This window comes from Plecotus auritus (assembly GCF_963455305.1).
Source record: "Plecotus auritus genome assembly, chromosome: X".
NCBI classification, from domain to species: Eukaryota; Metazoa; Chordata; class Mammalia; order Chiroptera; family Vespertilionidae; genus Plecotus; species Plecotus auritus.
The window spans coordinates 135,746,322-135,774,219 of NC_137784.1; the positions used below are offsets into that span (position 1 = coordinate 135,746,322).

At 38.9% G+C, this 27,898-nt stretch overlaps 1 protein-coding gene across 2 annotated transcripts in view; it reads left to right on the top strand.

Annotated features, from left to right (window-relative positions):
* The first annotated feature begins 207 nt into the window (after nucleotides 1–207).
* The window catches only part of LOC308240416 (E3 ubiquitin-protein ligase HUWE1-like), a 40,681-nt gene continuing 12,990 nt past the window's right edge, over nucleotides 208–27,898 (top strand). The window contains exons 1-3 of one of the 2 annotated variants that reach the window (XM_080653392.1): nucleotides 208–332; nucleotides 524–629; nucleotides 6,289–6,427. The gene's annotated coding sequence lies outside the window, so the exon portion shown is untranslated. The remainder of the gene's footprint in view (nucleotides 333–523; nucleotides 630–6,288; nucleotides 6,428–27,898) is intronic. The other variant, XM_080653391.1, reaches the window with a different exon arrangement.

A 27,898-nucleotide genomic window follows, 5' to 3' on the forward strand; every position in this document is an offset into this window, starting at 1 on the left:
AAATCAAATCCCGTCACCCTTCAGCGGCTTCCATCCTGCCTGGAATCAAATCCCAATTCCTTGGAGACCCTACTATCCTTTATGGTTGAGTTTGCTGGGCCAGGAGTAGCTCAGGCGCGGTCCCGGGTAAGAGACCCGGGTTTACAGAGGAGGGAGCGCCCTCCCCAGGGACAGGGGCGGGGCTTCTGGAGACGGGGGCGGAGCCTCAGATCGAGTGTGAGCACAGCCCGAAGGGGAGGCTTTCAGTGCAGGGCGAGCGAGGGGAGCGGGGCTGAAGCAGGGCCCCGGACCCGGCACGCTCCTGCGGGCCCCGCGGACCTATTGCCGCTAAGGTGAGCGTCTTCCCCTGGGGTTAGGGGGCGGGCTCGGCTCCCGCGGCCTCGTCTGCTCCTCGCTGGAGGTTGTTCCCACGGGACCCGGGGCGGAAGCTCGGAGGTGGCGGCCTTGGGGAGCCTGCGGGAGAGGCTGGTGAAGGGGCCAGGCGGCCTGTCCCAGCGCGCCCACCACCCCGCCTTCTCCCCAGACCGCAGACCCCGGCTCGCGCCAGCGGAGAGCTAGGCGCATCCTCGGGGGCAGCGGGACGGCGGCCGGCAGCGCGGCGAGACAGCGGCCGACAGTGGGGATGCGAGGTACCGGCATTAGCCGTGGCCAAGTGGCTAAAGGGAGTACAGGCCGGGCCTTCAGCGTTTCTCTCACGGGTTGGAGGAAGGCAGGCTCAGGGGAGGGGGAAGGTGATGGGCGGGCGGGCAGGCTTCGCGGGTAACTACTAGGCATTGTATATGTATGTTTCGGGATCTAAATGGTACTACAACACGCAAATACATATTTCTTTGGGTAGATTGCTTTTGAAAAACTTAATATGTCTTGCAGATCTTCCTATATCAGGGGATCTCAATTTGTCTGATGTATAAACAGCTGCATTGTACGATTGTACTACAGTTTATTTAACTATTTCCGGATTGATGTTTCCCTTTTGGGGGGGAGGGGGCAATTACAAGCAATGTTATAATGAATGGGTTTGTATGTGTTTCATCCACATGTATGAGTATTTCTGTAGGAGAAATTCTTAGAAGAGTAATCTCTGGGTCAAGGTGTATATGCATTTTGAATTTTGATAGATTTGTCCAAATTGCCATCCCATAAGGCTATGTTAACGTACACTCTCCAATGTTGTGCGAGAATGTCCATTTTTCCACAATTGTGCAACACAAATTATCAATTTTTGTAATTTTGACCAATTTAAAGGGCAGAAAATGGCATGTCATTGTTTTCATTTGCATTTCCCTGAATACTACTGAAGTTGAACATATTCTTTATTTGCCGGATTACAAAAGTAAATAGGCAAATATCAATAGTTCCTATCTATAAGCAATAAGCATTTCGAAAATTTAATACCAGAAAAAAACCCATTCGCAATAGCAAGAAAAACAAGTAAAAATACCTAGAAGTAAACTACAAAACTTTATTGAAGAATATAATAAAACAACGTTTGCATACACGGAGAAGGGATACATGCTTCTGGATAAGAAGTTTCAATTTTGTAGCGATGTCCATTTTCCCCATGTTGTTTTATACAATTGATACAATTTCAATAAATATACCAAGTTTTTGCAACTTAATATGATTCTAAAGTTCATCTAGAAAAAAAAAGGCTAAGAATAACTGAGAAAATATCTTAAAAGATAAGTAAAAAATGGGGATATTTATACTACCAGATATTAAAATGTACTCTAAAGGAATTACATTTAAGTTACAATGGAAAGAACAATGTATTAGAATAGAAAAGCTCACAATTAGAGCCAGATTGTATTCCAGGATTTACTGGAGAAACATTGTTGTCTAGACGTGGAAAAACTGCCATATTAAAAGCTACAAGCATTCACGTTCTCCCCCCCCCACCCCCACCCCCCAGGAAGCTTCAATTTTCCTTTGAGGGCTGACTCCTTTGTTTGGGAGAAAACCACTTTATTGGGTCTGTTGGTTAAGCCTCAGGAGTTAAAAATTAGTGGCTTTGTAGCTAGAACTAACGACGTGACCCTTTAGTTAGATTAAGATGGATTCGGGTTAGCCTGCAGTGCGGCGAGGAAAGGAGCATGGATATTACCGATATTTTAAAAAATATTTTTCCCTATCTAAAGGGGAAAAATGTTATGTCATTGTTTTCATTTGCATTTGCATGCTTATTGTGAGACTGAACGTCTTTTATGTGTTAGTCCAGGTTAATATGTGATGCCTGGTGGCAGGTAACAATGGGAGACCCATTTCTCCTCTTTCAGAATGGAGTTTGGCTAATTGGTACAGCTCTGCCTAGAAGCGTGAGAATAAACAGGTTGACTTTTTAAATTTTCCTTAAGCACTAGGCTCTAGACACCTTAGATCGGGGGCGGAGGCAGTTTTCAGGACATGGCCGAGATTTGGCGCTGAGCTGTGTCATCGCGAGGTTTGGCAGCCAGCACCGCAGTGGGTCGGAAACCTCGTGGTAGGCGAGATCCCTGCAGGACGGGAGGTTCCTCCCTTCCCCCCGAAAAACTCCCAGTCATTTTCATGAAACCCCGCCTCTCTCCTTTTTAGGAGTGCACTGGGTCTCGCGAGAACCCGTGTTTCCTAAAGGCGAGGCGCGGGCGGCTTCCTGCGGTGATTTCAAAGGTCTCGTAGAAACTAAATGTAATATCGCGATAGTTGTCGCGGCGCATGCGGGAGCCAATGGCGGCAGATTAACTCCGCCCCTCGACGCTTCATGAGGTTGTGCGTCATTTGCTTTTCGCTTCGCGTAGGTTGAGAGCGGAGCCGTAGCGACTTAGGCTTTGGTGGAAGGAGGGGGTCTGGAAAGGGCTGGGCTCTTGCTTTTCCCGTCCGGTAGAGGTTCTCGCGGGATCGCGCAGAGGCATCCGCGGTTCGACTACGGACTGCAGCAGCCTGGGAGGCGGCAGCAGCGTCTTCGGCTCGTGCTGTTCTTAGCCCATGAGTTCTCGCGGGAGTGGCGTTACGTCCTCGTGGGATCCTTCGGCGGTGGCGGAGGTAGCTTGGAGGTGGGGGGGCAGTGACTAGGGTCGGTCCGCTTGCTGTTAAGATGGCGGCGGAAGCTTATGTCTGTCCGGCCAGGACCGGAGACTGAGGTGGTGGCTGTCCGCATTTGTGACGCCTCTAAGGTATCCGACGTTAAAGGTGACGATTGGCGGAACGCCGAGGTGCCGAGAAACCGAACCTTAGACGAAGATCACCCCGTCTGTGGTCGGTTGAGGCGACACCATTTCTCGGCCCTAAACCGCGTGTGGGCCCGCTTTTGCCCCCCCAGTCAGTCAACGCCTCCGTTGTAGCCGCCGCAGTGGGCGGATTGGGAAGGGTGGGGGGGGGACGGGAGTCCTGTAGTTTCTGGGGGGTGTGGTTGGGGGTTAGATTGGGCCGTGAGGAGGACTAACGATGACTAGTTCTCCCCCCTCCCCTACCTTTTTGCGAGCCCTCCTCCGCTCGCCACCCCTGCGGCCGCACAAATCAATCACCTAGTTTTTCTTGAGCTGGACGCTACTTCCCGAACTCCCATGGTCTTTGACTACGAGTTGAAGCTTTGGTGCTTCTGATGTACTCCTCCCATTTCTCTCCTAATTCTGTGGTCCCATTGAATCTTCCCCATCTACATGGATATTTAAGGCTGTACTTAGGAGGAGGCAATGCTTTTCCTTGTCATCTCTTTTCCAGTCCTACTAAGGAAGAAGAGCTTAGCCCAAGTCCCCTATCCCGTCCGATTTCCCTCTTCCATTGGTCCTCTTGACGCAGGTGATGAATAGAACCTTTCCAGTTCCCTTCATTTATTCCATCTTTACGGATGGAGCCATAGCAGCCTTCCGTTTTCTCAGGTCTTCGTGCTTTATTACCCCAATCTAAGCACAGGGCATCGATTCCTCCAACTCTGCATGCTGTTCAAACCTCGCTTAGGCGGAACAGTGAACGGGTTCGTGGTTGGATGGTTGCTGTCTTTGTGACCTCTTCATTCTAGGGGTTGTTAGTCTTTCCTTCTTCATAACAACCCCCCCCCCCAAAAAAAGAAAACACACACACAAAAAAAAAAACAACAACCCAAAACCTAAAAAGCTGTAGAGGGTAACCCTCCTGTAAACCAATTTTTTGTCCTACGCCCCGCAAGCCCCCTCGAAAGGTAGGGAACTGCCCCTTTACCTTACCTTGCTCTGAGGTCCTGTGACCTCTTGGTCTATGGAAATCTGTCTTTGCTTCTGACCACCTCTTACATGCTACTCACGTCTTAATCCTTCTATTTCCTGTCCCCCTCTCCCAATACTCTTTTTCCAGCAGCTGAATTCCCTAGAGAAAAGATACTTAACGGTCGGACTCGCTACATTCCCCCTCCCCCACGTGCTAGAAAATGAAATAGCTTTGATAGAGTATCTCCTGTCTCTCAGTCTACCCTGGGCTACTTTTTTTCTACTCCCGCCATTCATTACAAAAGGCAATTAGTTGTCTATTTGTTTCCTTTTTAGATTACATGTTCAGTATCATTTTAGCCCCAATGTTACCTAGATTGAGGAGACACCAATATTCCCCAGTCAAGGGAAGGCAGCTTAGTATGGTGGAAATACTCTGTGCTTTGGTTTCAGGTTGAACTTTGTGACCATAGTCAAATTACTTTTCATATTCTCAGGTTTTTCATCCGTATAATGGGATGGGGACAGTAGCACTTGTATTTGCTAGACATTTTGTGAAGTGCCTGACTTGTGGTTACTTTTTCTTAGTGTAAGAATACTTTTTCACATACATCTGTGTTATGTGGCAGTTTTATGACCTAGGAAAGAATAAGAGATTTTGTTCCTTTAACTGTAATTTTTTCATATATTTCTAGGCCAGTCCTATCAGTTTTGTATTTTTTTCCTCTTCATAGGCCAAACTATCTTCAATGGTTCCCAATGTTTGGATATGATTCCCACCTGCATTAACCTTTTAGTCAAGGAATTTTAGTGCAGAATCACTATCCAAGAATAACCACCAGCCATAATGTTCTTCTCAAGAACCTCCCCCCCCCCCCTTTCTGTCTTTTAGAAAGGGCGCCTGGTCCCTTGCTTCTTCCACCTACTCCTTCAAAGGCAGTCTGTCTTGTCATTTATCCTAGATGAGATTTGGTGCCATGCTTTTCATGGTGGTGATAAAGGGAACTTTTGCTAGCTAGTTCAAATGTTCATACTGCTTTTTCCCTACCTCCCTTGTTTGGTATATCTCAGATCAGTATAGGATCTGCTGTTATCCTGGGCAGGATAATTCCTAGCTGAGAGAGTTTAGAAAGGCTTGGGATACCAGGCTTCTTTTCCAAAGGGAATTATTGCCATTCTTTAATACATACATTACCTTGTGTTATTCTTTTGACATTTTATGTTTTCAAATATTCTAACTAAATAAAAGTGACTGTTCAATATGGAGGTAGTTTTCTTACTGTTCCATTTTGATTAGACCAATATTAAAGTGAGTGCTTTTTTTCTAATTATCTTGGTGGGTGATGGGGTTTGAAATAAGAATATGATTATGAAAAGTTCACCTAGGATTAAAAATTTACTGTGGGTAACCATCCAGTAATTACCTATATGTGGGCACTAAAGTCCTTTGGAGGTAATAGAATTTTCCTCTTTCATTGGAGGTCAGGGGATCACTTTCTGTTTTTGGATTTTGCTTTGATGTTCTTTACAATGGATCAGCAGTGATCAGAAATTAACTGAACTTTAATTTGACTCTTGTCATGTAGAACTAGAATAAATCTGGGAATGACAATCTAGGTGTGGCCTAAAAGGTTTAATATATTCTAGGTAGATCTCTCAGAGGAAGGAGTGGAAATACCAGTTAAAAACTTTGTCTAAGGTTCAGTGGCAAAGTTCAACCTGAGTTTCTAGGGTGTTTATCATTTGTCTCCTAGTGTGGCCAAAAAGCATGTATAAAGGTGAACATTTTTTTGTGTGTGTAATTTTTTTTTTACCAAAAATAATAAATTTGCCTTGGTGTCAATTTATCATGAGGATAAAAAATTGGTTATAAAATAATCACTATCCCCTATAATTTCATTTGGGTTGAGAACTGAGTTGAGTTCTCAGGGGATGTTGTCAGATTAGAATTGTTTTAGCTGTTGGTTGTGAATTGTTACTGCTTAAAGCAGGTCCTGAAAAATGTAAATTGATATGTGAGGGCGATTGCTTAAGAAATAATAACCGTGATTATGCTTGAATATTGATATAATAATGGTTAACTCCCCTACACCCTAATAAATGTTTGTATATCCCCCACCTTTTTTTGTAGGTACTTCAGTAGTCTGACCTGAGTGTGTTAGTACTCCAGAGGAACCAGCAGTGACCAGCTTGGTCAGGAAGGTTCAGAAAGCTGTTGGAGCAGTGTTGGTATTTCCCACCAGGATGAGTATGATTGGCTGTGATTTTAGGTTAGTTTTTTAAAATCTTTGTGGGTAGCATTTGTATTTTACTTCCTGGAATGGAGATGTTGGGGGTGTATGTATTTTCCATTATGTAATTGAGTTACTCTGGTTTCTAACATTGATCTGAAGTGGCACTAGCTGGTTCTTGTGTTTAAGTGGAGCTTATTACTGAATTAAACTGTTTGAATGAATTTTGTCTGTACATGATTTTTTAATTCACCTTAAGTATCATTCAAAAAAATAAAATTACAAGATTTGTATAACCAGTTCTGTTTTAAAGACCTATGGAATTTTTAAACCTACAAAAATTGGGTGGTATAATGATCCCCCTCTGTACCTATTACCAGCTTTTAAGTTACCAACGTGTAGCCATTCTGTTTCATCTATACTTCTCCCCACTGCCCCCCCCAACTATTTTGAAATAAATCCCTACTGTCATATTTTTATTTGCAAATATTTGTATCTTTATAAGGGCTGTATAGACATAACCTGAAAACCATTATCACAACTCAAAAAAATTATGCTTTTTAAAAATATCAAATATGAAGTTAGTGTTCAAATTTGATAGTTTGAATTAGGATCTGAAGAAAGTCCATTTATCACAAAGGATTGATATGGCTCTTAAATCTAGTTTAATCTGCAAGTCCCCCCCCCCCCTTTTTTTCCCTTCTGAGTTATTTGTTGAAAAACTTGTCCTATAGTTTTCCCCACATTTGGTGATGATGATATGCCAGTATTGATATCCAGCCTATTCTTGCTAATACATTAAAGACCTTGGAGGAACTCATTATAATAGAACAATGGCAGTAATCTCCTATATCCCAGTTGGAGTTGATACTGCTGGCCTAGGCACTATCCCAAAATAACTAGTCATGGATTCTTTTTTTCTGTGGCAGAGTCTTGATTTAATTGATACCTGACTTCAGTTCCATGTCTTGGCCCTGCTTACTGCTCCACATGAAAAGTAGGCCTCCTTGTGGAAGAAGCTAATGTTTCCTAGATAATGACCTGATTGTGCCTTTGGGGTTTTTCATCATGGTTTCAATTTCCTTAGGTGGTTTAGTTATTTTTATACTATGTCATAATGTTGCTTTTTATTCTTTTGATGTTGGTATCTCAGCTACTCTGACCCATAACTTCTAAGCTATTGAGTCTTAGTGATGAGTTCCTCTGGCTGTAATATACTTTTTGAAATGGCAGTACTAAACAGTTTTTGAGAGCTTGCACTTACATCCTGATTTCCAGTTATTTTACACAACTGTAGTTTTCCTGTTATTATTTTTCATTTTATTTCTTCTGGAAATGATGTTTTCCTACCCTCTTCCCCCCAGCATAAAGTCCTTTAAGCTGTTCATTTTTAAAATATATATATTTTTATTGATCTCAGGAAGGGAAAGGGAGAGAGAGAAACATCAATGATGAGAGAGAATCATTGATTGGCTGCCTCCTGCATGCCCCCTACTGGGGATCGAACCCGGGACCCTTCAGTCCACAGGCCGACACTCTATCCACCGAGCCAAACCAGCTCGGGCTATACTGTTCATTTCTTTCCTTGTATAGCATTGGCCATTTTGGAATCTACTGTCTTGTCTTTTTCACCGTCAGAACCTGAGAAAGGAAATTGGACAGACTCCAGCCAGCCTTTGACTTAAGCACAAATAGAGGCAGAGCCAAGGTCATTTGTGCCTACATGTAAAATGAGAGTGATTCCAAGTTGAAGGGGTAAAGAAGGTATACAGGTCATGAATGAAAGTTTTTGGGGTATTAGATGAAATATGAGTGTGAATCCAGTGTTGTGGATCATGAGTTCAGACTTTAGTTCTTTGTTATTAATGGAGAAATCAGATCACTAGTTGAAAATAGACTGAGTATTAAAGAAGTGATTTCTTGGGAAATGCAGTGAAGTTCATTCATTTAACAAAAAAATTTCAAGCACATTAGATGTAATTAGATATTTACCCTTGTAAGTTTTCTGTAGTTAGAAAGTTTGAATAGGTCACTTAAACCTTCTGAGTTTGTGAAACTAGGATAACTAGATTTTTGGCACAGAGCATTACACATAGGCATTTTATTATATGAATTGTTTCCAGAGTTCTTAACAGTTACAACTTTTTTTAAAAATATATTTTATTGATATTTTACAGAGAGGAAGGGAGAGGGATAGAGAGCTAGAAACATCGATAAGAGAGAAACATCGATCAGCTGCCTCCTGCACACCCCTACTGAGGATGTGCCCACAACCAAGGTACATGCCCTTGACCAGAATCGAACCCGGGACCCTTCAGTCCACAGGCCGACGCTCTAGCCACTGAGCCAAACTGGTTTCAGCAACAGTTACAACTTTACAATGGAAATGCTGTTGGATTTTTTTCTTCTTCTGTTGTATGTTTTAAACCATGGTTTCAAAGTATTATTGAAATGCTAAACTTGGTTGCTCTGAAAATATGTGCTCTTTACAGTCCATGTTACCTCTCCTGCAGTTAGATTAAGTTAAAATCTGATGTGTGGCTATAACCATATTAGGCTGCTTTACAATGATCTTACCATCTGTAAGGTTGATAGTCATAAGCACTTGGGTTCTGGGTGTTTTGCTGTATTGTTCTCTGACTCGTTTTCTCAATGACTGGTTACCAGATGTTTAATATGTTAATGTCAGGGATAATTCAACTCCAGAGATTCTTTGGAAGCCTTCTCATTTGATGTGTCATAGTGGTTGAGTTGCTAAAACTTGATGTACTTGTTGACCAACTTGGTCTTCTGGTTATAGCAATGCTTTCAGATAGTGAAGGAGTGGCTCTCTGTGAGTAAAACAACTATGTATTTTGTTTGGGCTGTTAACCTGAGCATTTTCAACTTTTAGTACCCTTACAAAGTTTTTAACCATTTGGCTTTAAAAATTACAGTGGTGACATGGATTGGTCCCAGAATGTGATTTTACAGAAAGTTGGAACTTGTTTTAGCTTCTTATGAATGTATCGTTAAATGGAGATTGGTTTTGTAGATCCATTCAGTCTGGATTGCTAGTTGGACTAGATGAATGTGAAAGTTCTTTTCAAACTTGAGATTCTGATTGTGTAATCTTAGATATTGAGAAAGTGATCTTTCCTTTTCAGTAATCTTTAAGTAGTAACAAAAAGGGACTAGGAGTAGGGAGATGCAAATTATTCTGGAATAATCATTTAGATTTTAAAGATTGATAAGTGAACATGCTGCCATGAATTTACCATATTTAGCATAACCCAGGTTTTAAGTCCTTATAACTAGATACCAGAGATAATTACTCTGGAAATACTTGGGTGTGTTGTATTTGGTGGCTATTTATGTCTTGGAACACTTTTGAGAAGATTGCTTTAATGATTTCATTATTTGCTGCGATTATTTTCTTACTTGCCTGTCTTTATAGTGAAACATATTTCTCCTGGCCTTTACTTTGTTTTTTTATACTTCCACTACTAATTATTTATTATTACATTCTGCCAATTGAGTTTTTAGAGATGGAAGTACCTTTCAGCACAATAATTAAGAACATTGGAGCCAGATTCCCTGGGTTCAGATTCTGACTTCATTTTTTTTTTTTTACCAGCTCTGTCATCTTGTGCAAATTATTTAACCTCTGTGCCACAGTTCTTAATCTGTAAAATGGTGTTACCTACCTCATAGGGTTTTGGAGTTTAGCTGAGTTAATGCATATAAAATGCTTAGAACAATGGTTCTAAACTTAATGGAACATCAGAATCACCTAGAGGGCTTGCTAAAACACAGATTGCTGGGCTCCACCCCCAGATTTCCTAATTCTGTAAGTGGGTAACTTGTTGAGAATTTGCATTTCCAACAATTTCCCAGGAGATGTTGATGAGCTGGAGAACCACTGAAATAGAACAATGCTAGGCATAGAGTGTTAACTGATGTGTGTGTTTTTTTCTGGACTACTTTCTCAGTCCCTGAGTAAAAATACTTCACTCTTCAATGCTGTTTAGTACTGCCTTCATCTAGAAGCAGTTTTGAAATATTTTGTTAAAGTGGTTTTCAAAATATGGCCTCATATCAGTATCAGCAGTATCACTTGGGAATTTGTCAGAAATTCACATTCTCAGGTTCCACCCTTGCCTGTATTTTTAAAGTGTGTCTTGCCTGAACTGGGGCGTCTTAGACTCTTTGAACACTTTATTGAGATATAATCCACATCCCATACAATTTGCCCATTCAAAGTATCCATTGGTTTTTAGTATGTTCACAGTTGTACAACCATTACCACATCAGTTTTAGAACATTTTCATCACTTTATGTTTTTATATGTTTGTCTATTCTGGGCATTTCATACAAATGGAATCATGCTGTATATAAGCAGTTTTCATGTGATTAAAATGTCTTTCTAATTGCAAAAAGTAGAATACAGATACAGAAAACCACCCAAAAACAAATTTATAGTTTAATTATTTTAAGGCAAACACTTTTGTAACTGCTACCCAATCAAGAATTAAAACTCTGCCTGTCACCTAGAAGTCCTTCCATGTGCCCATCCCAATCACAGCATCCTCCCTCCCTCGGAAAGTATCTGCTATCCTGACTTCATAGTAATCACTTCTTTGCCTTCTCTTATGGTTTTATTATCCAAGTGTGCATCCCTGGATAGTAATTTACGTTGTCCGTTTTTAAAAACTCGATTTGTCTTTTAGATATCTATAACTTCCCTTTTTTGCTTTTTCCCCTATACTATGCCTGTTGAACTCAGGCTATTTGACCTGTAGTTTCCCACAGACTGAAGTTTTCTGGTTGCATACTCAGCACAGTTCAAAATGTTCCTCTGTCCTCTGTATTTTCTGCAGATTGACAGCTGGATCCAGAGGCTTTATAAGTTCAGGTTCATTCCCTTTGGCAAGAATATTGGCAGTTTTGTGTTCATTCACAATATTCATCAGGTTGTAATGATGTCTTGGATATTTTTTTTATGTTAACAGCTATTGCTGTCCAAAGCGTAGATCCGTTAATTCATTGAAAGTGTCAAAATGGTGGCATTCTAACTCCATCATTTTATTTTCATATATTAGCTGGAATAATTTTATAAGGTTACTCAGTGATATAACATACATAAGAAGGGCAGGAAAAATGCTCCATTTAAAAATTTTTTCTGGCCACTTATCTATCACTTTGGGCAAGTAACCTAACCCTGTCAGTTGCCTCTGTGGAAAATGCCATAGTCTTGGGGTTATGAGGATTAAATGAGAAAATGCAAGGTGTCAGTACACTATAGGTAGTCAGTACATAATAATTTCTGTAACATTCTATTTTGCTTAATGCTTCCAACAGCTCAGAGAGGGCAATCATAGTGGTGAAGTGATGGCCAGTTAGCAAAGCATGTCTGGACCCTTCAAGTCTGTATTGGGATCATCAAATGGTGGGAAGGAATGGGGTTTGTTCTTTGATCATTTGGGGTCTAAGACTCTGGTCAATTATAACAGAATGTTCCACCAGAGTAGTTTTTCACTTTTCCAAGCCTCAAGAGTCACATTCATACCCTATGAAGTGTCTTACCCAGTTCTGTGGTGATGTGCAATACATTGGTTGCCCTGGTCTCCCTCCATCTATACAGCCCCCTATTGTTAAAGTTTGTTCTGTTCAGGGTTCTGTTGTAACCTTAGTAACCCATAATGAATCTTCCTTATAGTCATCAGTATCACTATTAACATATTTGATTGGCCCATATATAGCAGGTTAGAAAATAGGTAAATATTTCTTTTTATATAAAAGTACAGCACTGGATACATAGTAAGTGCTTAATAAATTGGAAACTTTTAAAATTAATATTCTATCTTTTTCCCCTCTCACATTTTACCTCTCTTCATTCAATTAAATAAGTATTTATTGAGTGTTTCTAAGTAATATGAGCTGGGAACAGAAAATGAATGAAAGTTGGTCTCTGCTCTTGAAACTCACAGCCCAATTAAAGACTAAGAAAGACAATGTTTAAAGTTCCTTAGCCTTTTCCTTTGTGTTATCATTTCTTCCCCTGCTTTGTCCATGCATAATATAATCTATTGTTTCTCAAAGTTCTTCTTAGCTCTGTATCCCTCCCTGGCCTTTGAGACTGCTGATATGTGAGAAAGCCTGCAATTGTCTTCTGTGAATACAGAGTAATATCAAGAAAAACCTTTGGGCCAAGATTAGATTCCAAAGTGGCACATGTGGTTGACACTACAATATCAATTTATGGTCTTTAGATGGATCTATACCTGGTCTCCAGCTTCTGTCCTGTTGCTTTAACTGTCTTCCTCTGACCTTCTCCTTTCCCCTCTATCAACCACCCAGATGTTTGTTACATAAAGATAGGGGCTCCTTGTTGGCCCACAGACTGAAGCGTGGTGTTTTTTTTTCTGGACTACTTGATTCTGGTCAAGGGCATATACCTCGGTTGCAGGCTCCATCCCCGGCCTTGGTTGGGGCGCATGCCAGAGGCAACCAGTCGATTGTCTCTCTCACATCGATGTTTCTCTACCCCCCTCTTCTATTCTCTAAAAATCAATGGGAAAATATCCTCAGGTGGGGATTAACAAAAAAAATAAAACAAAAAATAGAGACTCCTAAACCAAGTTGATGATCTATCTAGTATGTAAAGAGACAGCTGTACTTCCTATAAACTAGGATCTGAGTGGACCTAGGGTTTAATCACAGAATTTTTATTCTCATCTATAAAATGGTAATCAAAAAGCCTACTTAATCAGCTGTTGTAAGCATTAAAGTGAAATGATGTATTTTAAAATGTTTAAATTATAGAGTGCCCTACAATGATAAAGCCATTGTAATTTATGTAAAATAAATACTTAATAGCTATGTTACTTGGGGCATATTACTTCATCACTAAGCCCATTTCCTCGTCCTTTAAGTGGGGCTGCTGATAAATCATTCACTCAAGTATTTGAGGGCATAGTACTGTCAGATACTGGGAATACAGAGATCAGCAACTGGAGAGTGGAGGGCAGCATGGTCTACTATGGGAGGGAGACCTATAAATCACACTCAAAGGGATCGGTACCATAACATGAGGAGGGAACAAAATTGGCTGTAGCATTTTACAGGAGGGCATCACAGAATGTTACATAGTAATTTTGTTAGGGTTAAACAGGATACATGAAAAGTACATCATGGACTCAAAATGCTATACAAGTTAAGTTAAATGTATCCCAAATGTATCAATTGCCTCAACCATTGTTTCATTTCCTCACAAGACTCCTTTAGATGCGTTTATTTCTTTTAGCTTGATGTTATGAACTCCTGAAGGGTGTTATGTATTCCTGTAGTAGAGTAGCCTGAAACTAATACTTTTTTTTAAAATATATTTTATTGATTTTTTTACAGAGAGGAAGGAAGAGGGATAGATAGTCAGAAACATCGATGAGAGAGAAACATCGATCAGCTGCCTCTTGCACACCTCACACTGGGGATGTGCCCGCAACCAAGGTACATGCCCTTGACCGGAATCGAACCTGGGACCCTTCAGTCCGCAGGCCGACGCTCTCTATCCACTGAGCCAAACCAGTTTTGGCGAAACTAATACTTTTTAATCCGAAAGGATTATTTTCAGCCACTTTATTATCATTTTTAGTTTCTATTACTGAATTAATTTAGAAGAAACTATAAAATGTGTTCTTGTTTCAGAAAAAGATTCCTACTCCTACAGCATATTCAGTCACCATTAACATTTTGTGTTCTCATCTTCTTAAAAACAATGTTTTTATTGCTTTTAGAGAGAGAGGAAGGGGAGAGGGGAGAGAGAGAGAGATATCAGTTGCCTCCTGTATGCACCCCAACCAGAGACTGAACCTGTAACCTGGGCCTTTGCCTTCACCAGGAAGCCAACCAGCATCCTTTCGCTGCATGGGCTGATACTTAACCAACTGAGCCACATAGGCCAGGGCAGTGTGTTCTCATTTTAATGACATTTAGAAAATTTGGGATATGCTTTTCCAAGAATAGGAACTGAAAAATGTCTAATAACAAGAATAGATACTCAAACTAAGCATCAGAAATGCAAATTAAGGTATCTCTTTTAACCATTAGATTGGCAAAAAAAAAAAAAATCTTTTTTGAAATAGTGAGTCCTAGCAGAAATATAGGGAAAAGTCTGGTCTTAAATAATGCCCACAGTGGTATAAATTAATACTGCTATTTTGGAGATAATTTTGGCAAGGTGCGAGATAGTATTGATTATAGAATACTATTTATAAGTGTTTTTTAAACTGAGGTAAACTGTTAATATTTATTTGGGAGGAGTGGTCAAGAAGAATTTGAGCTTATTCTATAATATTTGCATTTCTGTTTCTGAGAAATTTTAAATATACTGAAGAGTACAGAGAATAATATAATAACCCCTTTCCTGCCCTCCCTGAATTGATCATTTTTAACATTTGTTTTTGCCTCAAGTCTTTTAGAGGGAAGGTAATATAGGTAAAGGGGACATAATTTTTCACCCAGTGTTCCCTTCCCTCTATGAGCATTACCATGAATTGCTTGGATTTTTATACCGTGAGAATGGTATAAATTACTCATGTTAAGTAGAAATTCAAAAACTATGTGCTGTCCACACAACAATCTGTTATCTCTTGTGTAATATTAAATTTACATACTATTTTAGAGTTTGTGAAATCTTATTTAGTCCTTTGTTCATTTAATTGTAACTCTTGTTTGAAAACACTTTCTTGACTTTATCTTTAAGTAATATTCTTGATGATTATAGAAGTATACATTGCTTATTATTGAAAAATACTGATAAGCACAGAAATCTGAAATTCTGCCATTCAAAGATATGTTGGTATACAGTATATTCTTCCAAGGTTTTTCTTTATACCTGTGTAGCATAAGCATTTTTTAAAAAAATAAATTTTAAAAATGTAATCCATTACCTTCCAACTTTCTAATTATGAAAATTTCCAAACATAAAAATACTGAAAGAATAATAGCACAGGAGCATTTGTATATATCATCAGCAGTATCCAACAATTTTTAAGAACTTGCCATATTTGATTTATATGTGTATTTAACTTTTCTGAAGCATATGAAGAATGACACTTTATCCTTAAATCCTTCAGCATGCATGTGTCAAATAGCACATCCTTGCTTTGATTAGCATTTTTATAATTACTAGTTGAGAGTTCTGTGTATATTAAAAGTACTAACCCTTTATCCTCTTGCAAATATTTATTGCTTATTGTTTAAGATTTTTATGTAGTCAAATCTGCCCCCTTTTTTCTTTCCTTTGTGGTTTTTAGATTGTGTATCTTGCTTGGAAGTTCTTTGCCAAGATTACAAGAATATTCTCTTACATTATTTTCTACTACTCTTGTAGTTTAGTTTTTATGTTTGAGTCATGGTGTGAAGTAGGTATGTGCTTTTTTTGTTGTTGTTAATCCTCGCCCAAGGATATTTTTCCCATTGATTTTCAGAAAGAGTGGATGGGAAAGGAGGGAGGGGGAGAGAGAAACATTGCTGTGAGAGAGACACATTGATTGGTTGACTCCCACACATGCCCCGACTGGACTGGTATCAAACCTGCAACCCAGGTCTGTGCCCTTGACTAGGAATCAAACACACAACCCTTCAGTGCATGGGTTGACACACTAACCACTGAGCCACGCCACCTAAAAGCACATACCTGGGTTGCAGTTTTATTTTCATCCAAATGGTTACCCAAAAAGCTCCTGTTTTCCATCTTGGGAAAACTTACTTGATCTTTCAAAATGTGCTCAGCTTAAAAGTGAATTATTTGGAAAAGTGTAGTTTATGGAGAAGGGCAAAGGTGGGGGGGGGACATCTTAATACTGTCAACAATTTTAAAAAGTTGGATTTATGCCAATTAGAAAACTGGCTTGGTTGCCATTTTTCTCTTTAATTTTGAGAACAATTCAGATTAGTTGTGTTTAATACTTAACATTTATCTTGAACTGAAGGCAAAGTATTATAGACAGTGTATCAAGGGATCTTAGTAATTACATTCCCATTTGATGTATGTTTGAGGCCCAGATTGTCCTAAGGTCACAAAGTCAGTTGGTGGCAGGGAACTAGACTACCTTTGCATACTGTTCTTTCATTTTCAGTTAACACCTTTCATGTTAAAGATACAGGTATTTTAAAACAGCCAATTGTTTACATGGTTTGGTTTCTTTAAAGAACATTGGGAATAATTATGTGCCAGGCTGTGTGTGGTACTGTTAAATTTACTCAAACAGCGGCAGTTATGTCTATGTTAGGACATGATCTTTTTTCTAAATGCTTTGTTTTAAAGCTTTTAAAAAAAATCAATGAACTAATTTGATCTTAAATCTGTGAGGTTAGAATTATTTTCATCCTACTGAAAGGAGCTTGCTATCATGTTGATAATTGCTATAAATAACTTGTTCTTCTAAACCAGTGGTCACCAACTGGTGTTCTGCGGACCATTGGTGGTCCATGAGATCCGAAAGGTTGGTGACCGCTGTTCTAAACCATATAAAAGAATCTTTGTCTCTGTTCCTTCCAAATTCATCTGAACCAGCTCAGAATAATTGAGATAACACGAAAATCTCTGATTGTTAAGTGGCATGGCCCAACCAAACATTATTTAGTAGGCTATAAAACGTGTCAGTGAGTCCCAGAGAATCATCATAGTTTAGGTTTTCGGTTCATGTCAGTACTTAAGGCTAACAGTCTAGAGCCGTGGTCGGCAAACTGTGGCTCGCGAGCCACATGCAGCTCTTTGGCCCCTTGAGTGTGGCTCTTCCACAAAATACCACGGCCTGGGTGAGTCTATTTTGAAGAAGTGGCGTTATAAGAAGTTTAAGTTTAAAAAATTTGGCTCTCAAAAGAAATTTCAATCATTGTACTGTTGATATTTGGCTCTGTTGACTAATGAGTTTGCCGACCACTGGTCTAGAGCAAGCATGTCAAACTTGCGGTCGGTGGGCCGCATGCTTTGAGTTTGATATGCTTGGTCTAGAGATTAATACGTACTTTGTCCTTCTTCATATGCAGATAACATGTAGAAGGATGAAAAGACCAGCTCTTTTTTGCTTTTGAGTATGTGTGTGTGAGAGAGAGAGAGAAGGGGGGACACACACACACACACACACACCCCAGCATAAAATTGCTGACCTTAGATTAATCTGGAGCTAAAAGAAATGTAACAAATAATGGTATGGCTTACTCTTTGCCAGGCACAATCCTATGGACAGACTGTATTGTTTATTTTACAGAGGTTTACTGACTCAGAGTGGTACGGTAACTACATAAGATCATACAGCTAGTAAATAGAATTTAAGCCCAGTTCTGTCTGACTCCCAGGCCTCTCCATTATGCTGTTGTCTTCTACTTCATTTTGACTTTGTTCCAGTAGTATTCCTCACTCTCTGTCTTTAAATTTAAAATAATTAGCGTGTATGGTAACAAATACAGTACTGAGGTACTCCCTTCTCCCATATAGATAAATCTTTTGTCAGAATGTTTTAAGCCATTAAAATCTAGCTTTTACTTAGAAATATACTTCATCTAGCTTTTCTATAGATGGTTTTTGCCTTTTCTACCTTTCTTCAGCATACTTGACTAGAAGTTTGTTTTTTTTTAATCCTCACCCGAGGATATTTTTTCTCCATTGATTTTTGGAGAAAATGGTAGGGAGGGAGGGAGGGGGGAAAGAGAGAGAGAGAGAGAGAGAGAGAGAGAGAGAGAGAGAGAGAGAGAGAGAGAGAGACATCAGTTGGTTGCCTCCCATACATGCCCCCAACTGGGGCTGGGATTTGAACCTATGACCCTTGGGTTCAAGGGCTGGTGGTCTAACCACTGAGCACCAGCCAGGGCAGGACTAGAGGATTTTTTAAATCCAGGAATACAGAATTCCCCCTTACTCAGAGGAGATTTAATCTTTAGAGAGTAGATTTAATCTTTAGAGATGTTGCATATTTCTTTGAAAACTCAGGGATATGACAGAACTGGAGCTGAATAATGCAAGAGAGTTGGAATTCTTTTCTTTGGTTTCCTGTACTATATTTGACAGCCTATCATGTGGCTTTAGAGGAAATACCATATACCTGTGTTTCATAAGTGAGAGTGAAAACATTGTACGGGCCTGGCTGGCATGGCTCAGTGGTTGAGCATTGACTTATGAACCAGAAGGTCACGGTTTGTTTCCTGGTCAGAACACATGCTCAAATTGCGGGCTCGATTCCCAGTGTGGGGCATGCAGGAGGCAGCCGATCAGTGATTTTCTCTCATCATTGATGTTTCTATCTCTCCCTCTCCTTTCCTTTCTGAAATTAATAAAGAAATATATATATATATATATTGTAAAAACATTGTATGGCTAAGCAGACAGTGTCTTGGAGATCAAGTTACGGATCTTTTTTTTTTTCTTTTTTTTTACAGAGAGGAAGGGAGAGGGATAGAAAGTTAGAAACATCGAAGGGATAGAAACACCGATCAGCTGCCTCCTGCACACCCACTGCTAGGGATATGCCCGCAACCAAGGTACATGCCCCTGACTGGAATCGAACCCAGGAACCCTTCAGTCTGCAGGCCGAAGCTCTATCCACTGAGCCAAACCGGTTAGGGCAAGTTATGGATCTCTTTAAGAAGCCAGTGAAAGCTATCAACTATCTTCCCAGAAAAATAGCAACACATGCAAAGTTTTTTTTGTAGAATTTCAGGAGTTTTGTACTGATCCCTCAACATAGGACAATAAGAAATCTGTAAAGATTTCTCCATGTCATTAAGAATGTCTAAAAGCTGTGTTTTTTTGTTCTTGTATTTTCTAATATTAGAATAAAGCACTATGACCAAAGATAAAAGCTGGGCCAATTGTTTCACTTTTACTAAAGGTAGTTTCTGCTTTATGCAACTTTAATCTCTAAAAATCCAATTTTTTTAAAAAAACAAGAGGATTATGATTGGTGTTATATAAGGATTTATTTAATGTACTGTGTTGAACTTGTGATTCTTTTTCAGCTTTGCTTTGGCCACTAGGAAGTTGTAATTGTGCATTTTTGTGTACTAGAGTTTCATTGTTTTTATATTACCATTACTCCTAATCTTCCTTTTTTTCTGATTTTGTATTTCTGTACCCCAGTCTAATTCATATCACCCATTGCAATACCCTGCGTGTAGTATGTTCATTTATGTAGTATTTGTTGAATGGAAAGATGCAGATTGAATGAATTGTATAAATAGGTTTTTCTCAGTTGAAAATTTCACCAAAAGAGTTTAATGTGACTTGGATTTTTTTTTTAGCTTCATTAAACATTTATTGAATAGTCATTTATGCATTTAATAATATAATAAAAGTTTCTGTGCTGGTGACAGGAACACAAAGATAAGTAGACACAGTTCTGTTCATGCAGAACTCCAGTGAAGAGATAGACATGTAAATAAACAGAAGTATGTTGGTTGAGGGTATATACGCCTGGTACATTGGGGGCACAAAAGAGGGAGTGGTCAGTTTCACTTGCGGGGGGAGATATCTAAAATAGCTTCATAGAGAAGGTGACATTTAAGCTGAGTTCTAGGGGATATGTAGAGAACAGCAGCCATTTCAGCAGAGAGCAATAGCAATTTGAGTCAGTGTATCAAAAGTCTTGAATGTTGGGAACTGTAAAAAGCTTGACATGATTAAGCTTGTGGGGAATGGAGGGGAATATTATGTGATGTCATGGCCCTGGTAAGAGGGAAATGGGTACTAAGTCCTACCTGTCTTACATGCTTGGTTAGGTAAGGAGTTTTTCCTTGATGATGTAGGTAGATTTTGAGTTTATGGGGCTATTGCTCTACCAACAATGTGGAGGATGGAATGGAGTGATCTGGCAGGATAAAGGCTTAATTTAAAATAATTTGTGAGATTTTCAAATATACACAAAAGTTAGAAAATAGTATAATAAAACCTGTATACCTTTTGCCCAGCTTCAACAGTTATCAACACATGGCTCTTGTTTTATTTAGACCTTACTCCCTCCCTCATTACTTTAAAACAAATTCCTAAGTGAGTAACACATTGGCAAAGCATAATTAATATCTAGCAAGGTGCCTCTCAAGTCTGGCTGTGCACCTAAATCACCTATACGGCTTAAAAAAAGAGCAAGTTCGTATCACATATCTACTGAGTCAGATATTTGTATGGCCAGACATTATTAGTTTTCAAAATATGTCTTGGGTGATTTTGCACAGCCAGGGTTGAGAACTCAAGATTTAATTTTTTAAAGTAGTTTGACTTCTGGTGGATTTATTTTCCTGAACTCAATGAATGGTGCCTGTGGCCCTTCTGGGTGAAGTTCACCTATTAGATAGTGGAGGCTTTTCTATGTGGTTAAGTTCTTGACATTTGAATAAAGAGTATTTAAAGGCTGATGTCTTAATTTTCTGTTACAGATAGGTAAGACTGAAAAAGTACTTGCAGCAACTTTGAAATTGGATGTGATGAGATAGGGAATAAGCAGTTATTGTTATAATAGATCTTTTGCACAAAATCCAATCACAATTTAGAAAGGGGGTGGGAGACACAGATCATTCTTAAAGAGTAGACTAGGATTGTTCCAGAATATCAATTTAAAATGTGTAGACAGGGACGCTTTCTCTCCTCCTTAATTTGCATAACTTTGCTGTTTTTATTTTTTGTTGGGAATGCTAAGAAGGGCTCCTTGGCATTCTGCCATTTCCTCTCTGCTGGCAAAACTGATCTACAACTTTGGTGAGCCCTAGTTTGTTGCCAAATTCTTTTGATGCCAGTTTCTCTAAGTAATTGGAAGTAGTGACCAGAAGGATAACTTGTGGATCTGTAGCTTCCCAGGACAGTAGGATAGAGGATGTGTTCTCAGACACCATTCCTACCTCCAAAATCAGTGATGAGATATCAGATTCTTCTTTGGTGCCCTTGCCCGTATTTTGTTTGAGTATACTGAAGTGCTGAAAAACACCGAGAGCAAGCATGTACACATACCTGAGGTATAGTGTTTTCAGATTTTGAAAGATATACTCTGTCAAAGTATTTCTGCAGATAACTTGCAGATTTGTCTTGAGTAAAAGCTATTCAGTTGCTTTATTATTATTATTATGTGTTTATTTTCCTTAACAGCAGCAAACATTGAACAGTTACTATGGACTGCTATTTTTTCTGCATGATGTGTCTTTAATTAAATTTATTGGGGGGTAACATTGGTTAACATAATTTTCAGTGTACAGCATAATTCAACATCTGTGTACTCTGTTAGTTGCTTTGTTATACATCTTGTTATCCGTGTCCAATAAAATCTAGGTCAGCAAATCCTTTGGGTCATGTTTTATGTGGTCAAGGATAGGGATATTGGTATCTGTAGGGGGGGTGGTGGCATGCATATAGACATTTTATATGCTGTAGAGTTGTGGAGCAAACTTTGGTTAGAATCCAGGTTCTGCCACTTACTGGGTATGTGGCTACTCTTGGCCTTAGTAAACCAAACATTAGACTGGATGGAAGGGCCTGACAATCAGTTGGTGCCCCCTTTAACAAACCAGTTAACGTGATGTCTGTGCCTCTGTACTCAAATAGTGAATAGCAGGCTGAGTTTCAAGATTCAGCTTGCTGCTTCCTGACATGATGGATAGTTGGACAGTTCGCACCTGCATTTACTTTCAGAGGCTGCAGAAAGGCAAAGGGAATCACTCACTGCAAGGCAAAAATCGAGTGTTTTGCTCTGTGGCACATTGAATTATGTTTTCTAAGCATTTTTTTGGTTAAAAACTGCTATAATGCTTTTCCATGATTTCAGTGAGAATTTTAGGCTGACTTTGATTCATCCACATTACTTAACCTACCAATAATAAACCAAATCAATAAATATTGAGTGCTAAACTCCAGGATTAAATAGCAGAAGATATCAGAAGGAAGCTCCAAGAGTAGGCACCAGCCTATCCAAGGCATTTGTTTAGGTGATATTGTTCTTAATTTGATGCGTGCCCTTTGGCTCAAGAGTTAGTGTTTTCTACCTTAAAAAAATTGTACAAAAAAATTCTTGTTATAAATGGATGCCTGATTATAGAAACGAAGGAACTGAAAATCATGAAGCAAAATAAAACTATGTTATCCTGCCACCTAGAGGCAACCACTAATAATGTATGTTTCTCCCTTTCCAGGTGGTTTTTTGTTTGTTCCCCACCCTATGGCAGACATTTTCTCATTAATAGTCAGGAAAGTGATAGGTACAGGATACAACTTAAACACATAGGGAAGTGCACTCAGTCAAGTTTTAGTAGATTAGGAAGAGAATTGTCTTAATTCTGGGTAGTATTTGTGCTATTTAAAACCCACATAAGTGTTCATTATGTTAAGGTGAAATAGTGAGGGGCTAAATGGTCCCCTATACTCAGCTTTCTTAGGGATTTTCTTTCCATTATCTTCTCTTTTCCCACCTTCCTCTACTTTTCAGTGACCCCATATTCTCTGCTTGCATTCACAGCCAACCTTTCACAAGAGTTTTCTGCACATGCCATGCATATTGCCTCACTTCCCATTGATTCCTTTACTCACTCCAGTCTGTTTTCCTTTCCCACCATCCCACTGAAACTATTGTTTCTCACGTTATCTCTATTTCCAATTTCAGTGAATATTTTTCTGGACATATCTCATTTTGACATTTGACACAACTGATCAGTCCTGCCATCTTTTGTCTTCTGTGATACTGTGAATTAGTTTTGCTTCTACCTCACTGGCCTCTCCTTTGCTAAGTACTTCTCCTTCTCCTTTCCTTTAAATGTTAGATCAAATAAGAACTCAGTTCTGGACCTCTTCTTTTCTGTAAGCTATCATTTCCAGACCTATGTCTTCAAATACTATTTATATGCCGACAATCACAGATTTTTTTTCCTCAGGGCATACTTCTTTCCTGAACTCCATTCCATAGATATATGTGTACGTATCATTTGTAAGATGCTCTGCTAGATGCTAAGAGCTTAACAGTGTAGAAAATCAAACCAGTTACATTAATTGATACTTGCTATGAGAGAAAAAAGCAGAAAAATATCAAATTAGACCAGCTTTAGGTACTATGTTGCCATGGGAAGCCACTTTTTAGTTCTTATTTTAGTCAGTTCCTCCAATGGAACTGGCTGTGGGAAGAATGGGAGTGTGGGGCAGAAGCATTCAAGTGGGAATAGCACTTGTATAGTTTTAGAGGCCAGAAAGAACTTAAGAGTGTTCCAGAAACTAAACAGAAAGACTAATGTGGTTGTGAAGAGAGGAGATTGGAGAGAGTTTTGGGAGCCAAATCATGCCAAGGCCCACTGGGATATGGTTAGAGTTTGGATATGATTCTAGGGAAACTGTTGAAAGGTTTTAAGCGAGGAGGTAATATGAGCTGATTTATGTTTTAAGAAGATTACTTGTGTTGCTCTCTAGAGAATGGATTGGATGTAAGTGGAAATGGGGAGATCAGCTATCCCTGTTTCACAGTTGAGGAAACAGAAGTACACAGGCTGATTTGTCCATGTTCATACAGTAAGTGATATAGCAGTGATTCTAATCAGGGCTTCCTGATTCTGAGCCTGTACTCTGATCTGATGTTTCTCAAACATTAATATATGAATCACCTGAAGATCTTATTAAAATACAGATTGATTCCTCAAGTCTGAGTGTGGCCTGAGATTATACATTTTTATTTTTTCTGGTCTGACTTTCTTTAACAATGTAACAGAAAATACAGCAGGGACAATAAAAATAGGTGAAATAGCCTGGCCAGTGTGACTCAATGGTTGAGTGTCAACCCATGAACCAGGAGGTCAACAGTTCATTTTCCAGTCAGGGCACATGCCTGGGTTGCTGGCTCAATCCCCAGTAGGGGGCATGTAGGAGGCAGCTGATCAGTGATTCTCTCTCTCTCCCTCTTCCTCTCTCTGAAATCAATAAAAACATATATTTTTAAAAAGATAAGTTAAACGCTGTATTTATATATGTGAAATAAATATAACGATCTATAGGACAAACAATTCAGATTCTTTAACAAATAAATTTTAAGGAAAAATAAAAAGATGTCTGTGGATTACAAGAATTTAACACACATCAAGCAGTTGCAATGGATGGAACTCATTAAGATTCTAATTTGAACAAAAACTATGCAAAATAATTTATAAGAAATATAAACACTGAATATTTGATTACACTAAGGAATTATTATTTTTTTATCTGAAAATAGTAATGTGGCTATCTGGGTTTTATATTTCAGGGGAACAGTTCTATAATTGGTCATCTGTACAGTCAAACCTCGGTTCTTGAACATCTCCCATCTCGAACAATTCGATTCTCAACAGAACTATTAACAAAACTTCGGTTCTCGACCAGACAACCCTTTCATTCTGATACCTGTATGATCAGTCACGTGTCTCTCAGGTGACAAAGGAAAGAATGCATGAGTATGAGTCAGTTTACTGCTAAACCTCGCATTGTTAACATCTCAGAAAATTGTGCTATGGCTATTTTCATGTTTTTTTGTCTTTGCTTTTGTTGCTGCTTATATACATATGGTCCTCAGAAGGTTGCAAAGTGAAAAGGAAAGTTGTGAAAACAAGAGTTTAGACATGTACTGTATATAGAAAAATTAGAATTGTGTGGGGGTCTGCAACAGATTAATTCCATGTACATTATTTTTTTAATTGGGGGGGGGGGTGATTTAGTTTTCAAACAAATCACTTCTTGAACTGTCTTCTGGAATGAATTAAGTGCCACTATATATTGTATTGTATGTTCACCACCCCATGTCAAGTCTCCTTCCATCACCATTTATTCCCCTTTACCTTCTCCTACATCCTTCACCCCCTTTTTCCTCTGGTAATCACCATACTGTTTGTATAAGAGGTGTTTGGGGAATTTTTTGTTTAATCTCTTCATCTTTTTCACTCAGTTCCCTTACTCCCTGTTCCTTTGACAGCTGTCAGTCTGTTCTCTGTATCTAGGAGTCTGTTTCTATTTTTGTTGTTGTTAGTTTATTTGGTTCATTAGATTCGACATATATGTGAAATCATATGGTATTTTTCTTTCTCTGACTGGTTTATTTCACTTAGCGTAATATTCTTCAAGTCCATTCATGCTGTTGAAAATGGTAAGATTTCCTTCTGTTCTTACCGCCAAATAGTATTCCATTTTGTAACTGTACCACAGCTTTTTTATCCACTCATCAACTGATGAGCACTTGAGCTCTTTCCAGATCTTGGCTATTGTAAATATGCTGCAACGAACATAGGGTACATATATTGTTTTGAATTAGTGTTTCAGGTCCCTTTGGATATATTCCCAGAAGTGGTATCGCAGGGTCATAAGGCAGTTCCATTTTAATTTTTAGGGTAACTCCATACTGCTTTCCAGAGTGGCTGCACCAATCTGCATTTCCACCAACAGTGTATGAGGGTTCCCTTTTCTCCACCATCCTTGCCAGCACTTGTTGTTTGGTGATTTGTTGATGATGATAGCCATTCTGACAGGTGTGAGGTGATATCACATTGTGGTTCTAGTTTGCATTTCTCTGATGATTAGTGATATTCAGCATTTTTTCATGTCTGTTGACCATCTGTATGTCCTCTTTGGAGAAGTGTCTATTCAGGTCCTTTGCCCATGTTTTAATTGGCTTTTTGCTTTTTCAGTGTTGAGTTGTATGTGTTCTTTACAAAATTTGGATATTAACCCCTTATCAGATGTATCGTTGGCAAATATGTTCTCCCATTGACTGGGTTATCTTCATTTCATTGATGCTTTCCTTTGCTGTGCAAAATTTTTTTAGCTTGATATAGTCCTGTTTGTTTATTTTTTTTGTTTCCCTTGCCTGAGGAGATATTGAAAAATGCTATGAGAAATGTCGAAGATTTTGCTTCCTGTGTTTTCTTCTAGGATTTTTATGGTTTTGAGTCTAACATTTAAGACTTTAATCCATTTTTAGTTTATTCTTACATATGGTGTAAGGAGGTGTTCTAGTTTCAGTTTGTTACATATATCTATCCAATTCTCCCAATACCATTTATTGAATAAACTTATCTTTACCCCATTGTGTTCTTGCCTCCTTTGTCAAATATTAATTGACCATCAAAGTGTGAGTTTATTTTTGGTGATTTATAGGTGATTTTTGGGCTCTCTATTCCATTCCATTGATCTATATGTCTTTTTATGCCAGTACCATGCTGTTTTGATTACTATGGCCTTGTGGTAGAGATTATCAGTGATTCCTCCAACTTGGTTCTTCTTAAGATTTCTGAGGCTATTTGGGGTCTTTTGTGGTTCCATATAAATTTTTGGAATATTTGTTCTAGTTTTGTGGAAAACACCATTGATTATTGATAGGAATTGAATCTATAGATTGCTTTGGGTAGGATGGACATTTTAATTTTTAATCTTCCTGTCCATGAACACGGTATATTCTTTCACTTAATTGTATCTTGTTTAGTTTCTTTCTTCACTGTCTTATAATTTTCCAAGTACAGTTCTTTTACATCCTTGGTTAAATTTATTCCTAGGTATTTTATTTTTTTTGGGGGGGGTACAATTGTAAATGGGATTGTTTTCTTAGTTTCCCTTTCTGATTGTTATTGATGTATAGAAATGCAACTGATTTCGGAATATTTATTTTGTATCCTACTACTTTGCTGAATTAATTTACCATTTCTAGTAGTTTTGATGAGATTATGCATTTTTAATAACTCCCAGGTGGTGTCAGTACTGCTGATCCTTTGACCATGCTTTGAATAATAAGGCTAGTCTACAACTAAACTCAACTGCTATTAAGCCAGATTTGCAGGTGTCTTCTGCCTTTAAGCTGGTACAATATTGAAAGTCATTGTAAATTTGATCAGCTGGAGGTGATTACTACAGAGTGAGTTACCCTTTATTTATTTATTTTTATATATTTTTTATTAATTTTTTACAGATAGGAAAGGAGAGGGATAGAGAATTAGAAACATTGATGAGAGAGAAACATTGATCAGCTGCCTCCTGCACACCCCCTACTGGAGATGTGCCCGCAACCAAGGTACATGCCCTTGACCGGAATCGAACCTGGGACCCTTCAGTCCGCAGGCCAACACTCTATCCACTGAGCCAAACTGGTCAGGGCAAGTTACCTTTAAAGAGCAGCTTTCCTCAGTCTAATTTTACACATTTGACATAAAACCTATAAAACCAATATTGAAACCTCAAAGGTAAAAATTTTGGGGGAATAAGGAAGAGATAAAAGAAATAATTAAATGGAAGTCATGGTAATAGCAGTTTTCTATCTGTAAATGGGGACAAAACTTGGCTTGAGTGGTGAGGATTGCATGAAAGGCTATTATGAAACCCTTGTGCAGCATGTCTCAAAAAGTGTATTCTTTGGGGTACTTAAATTGGTGGAATGTCAGTAGATGTCACTTGAAGAAATGATCTTTGTCCTGATAAATCTTTTACCGAAGATTCCTTGGAGCCATTAGTAATGTCAGTCAGTCATATGACTGTCCTAAAGGAAGAGAAATTCGTTTTAT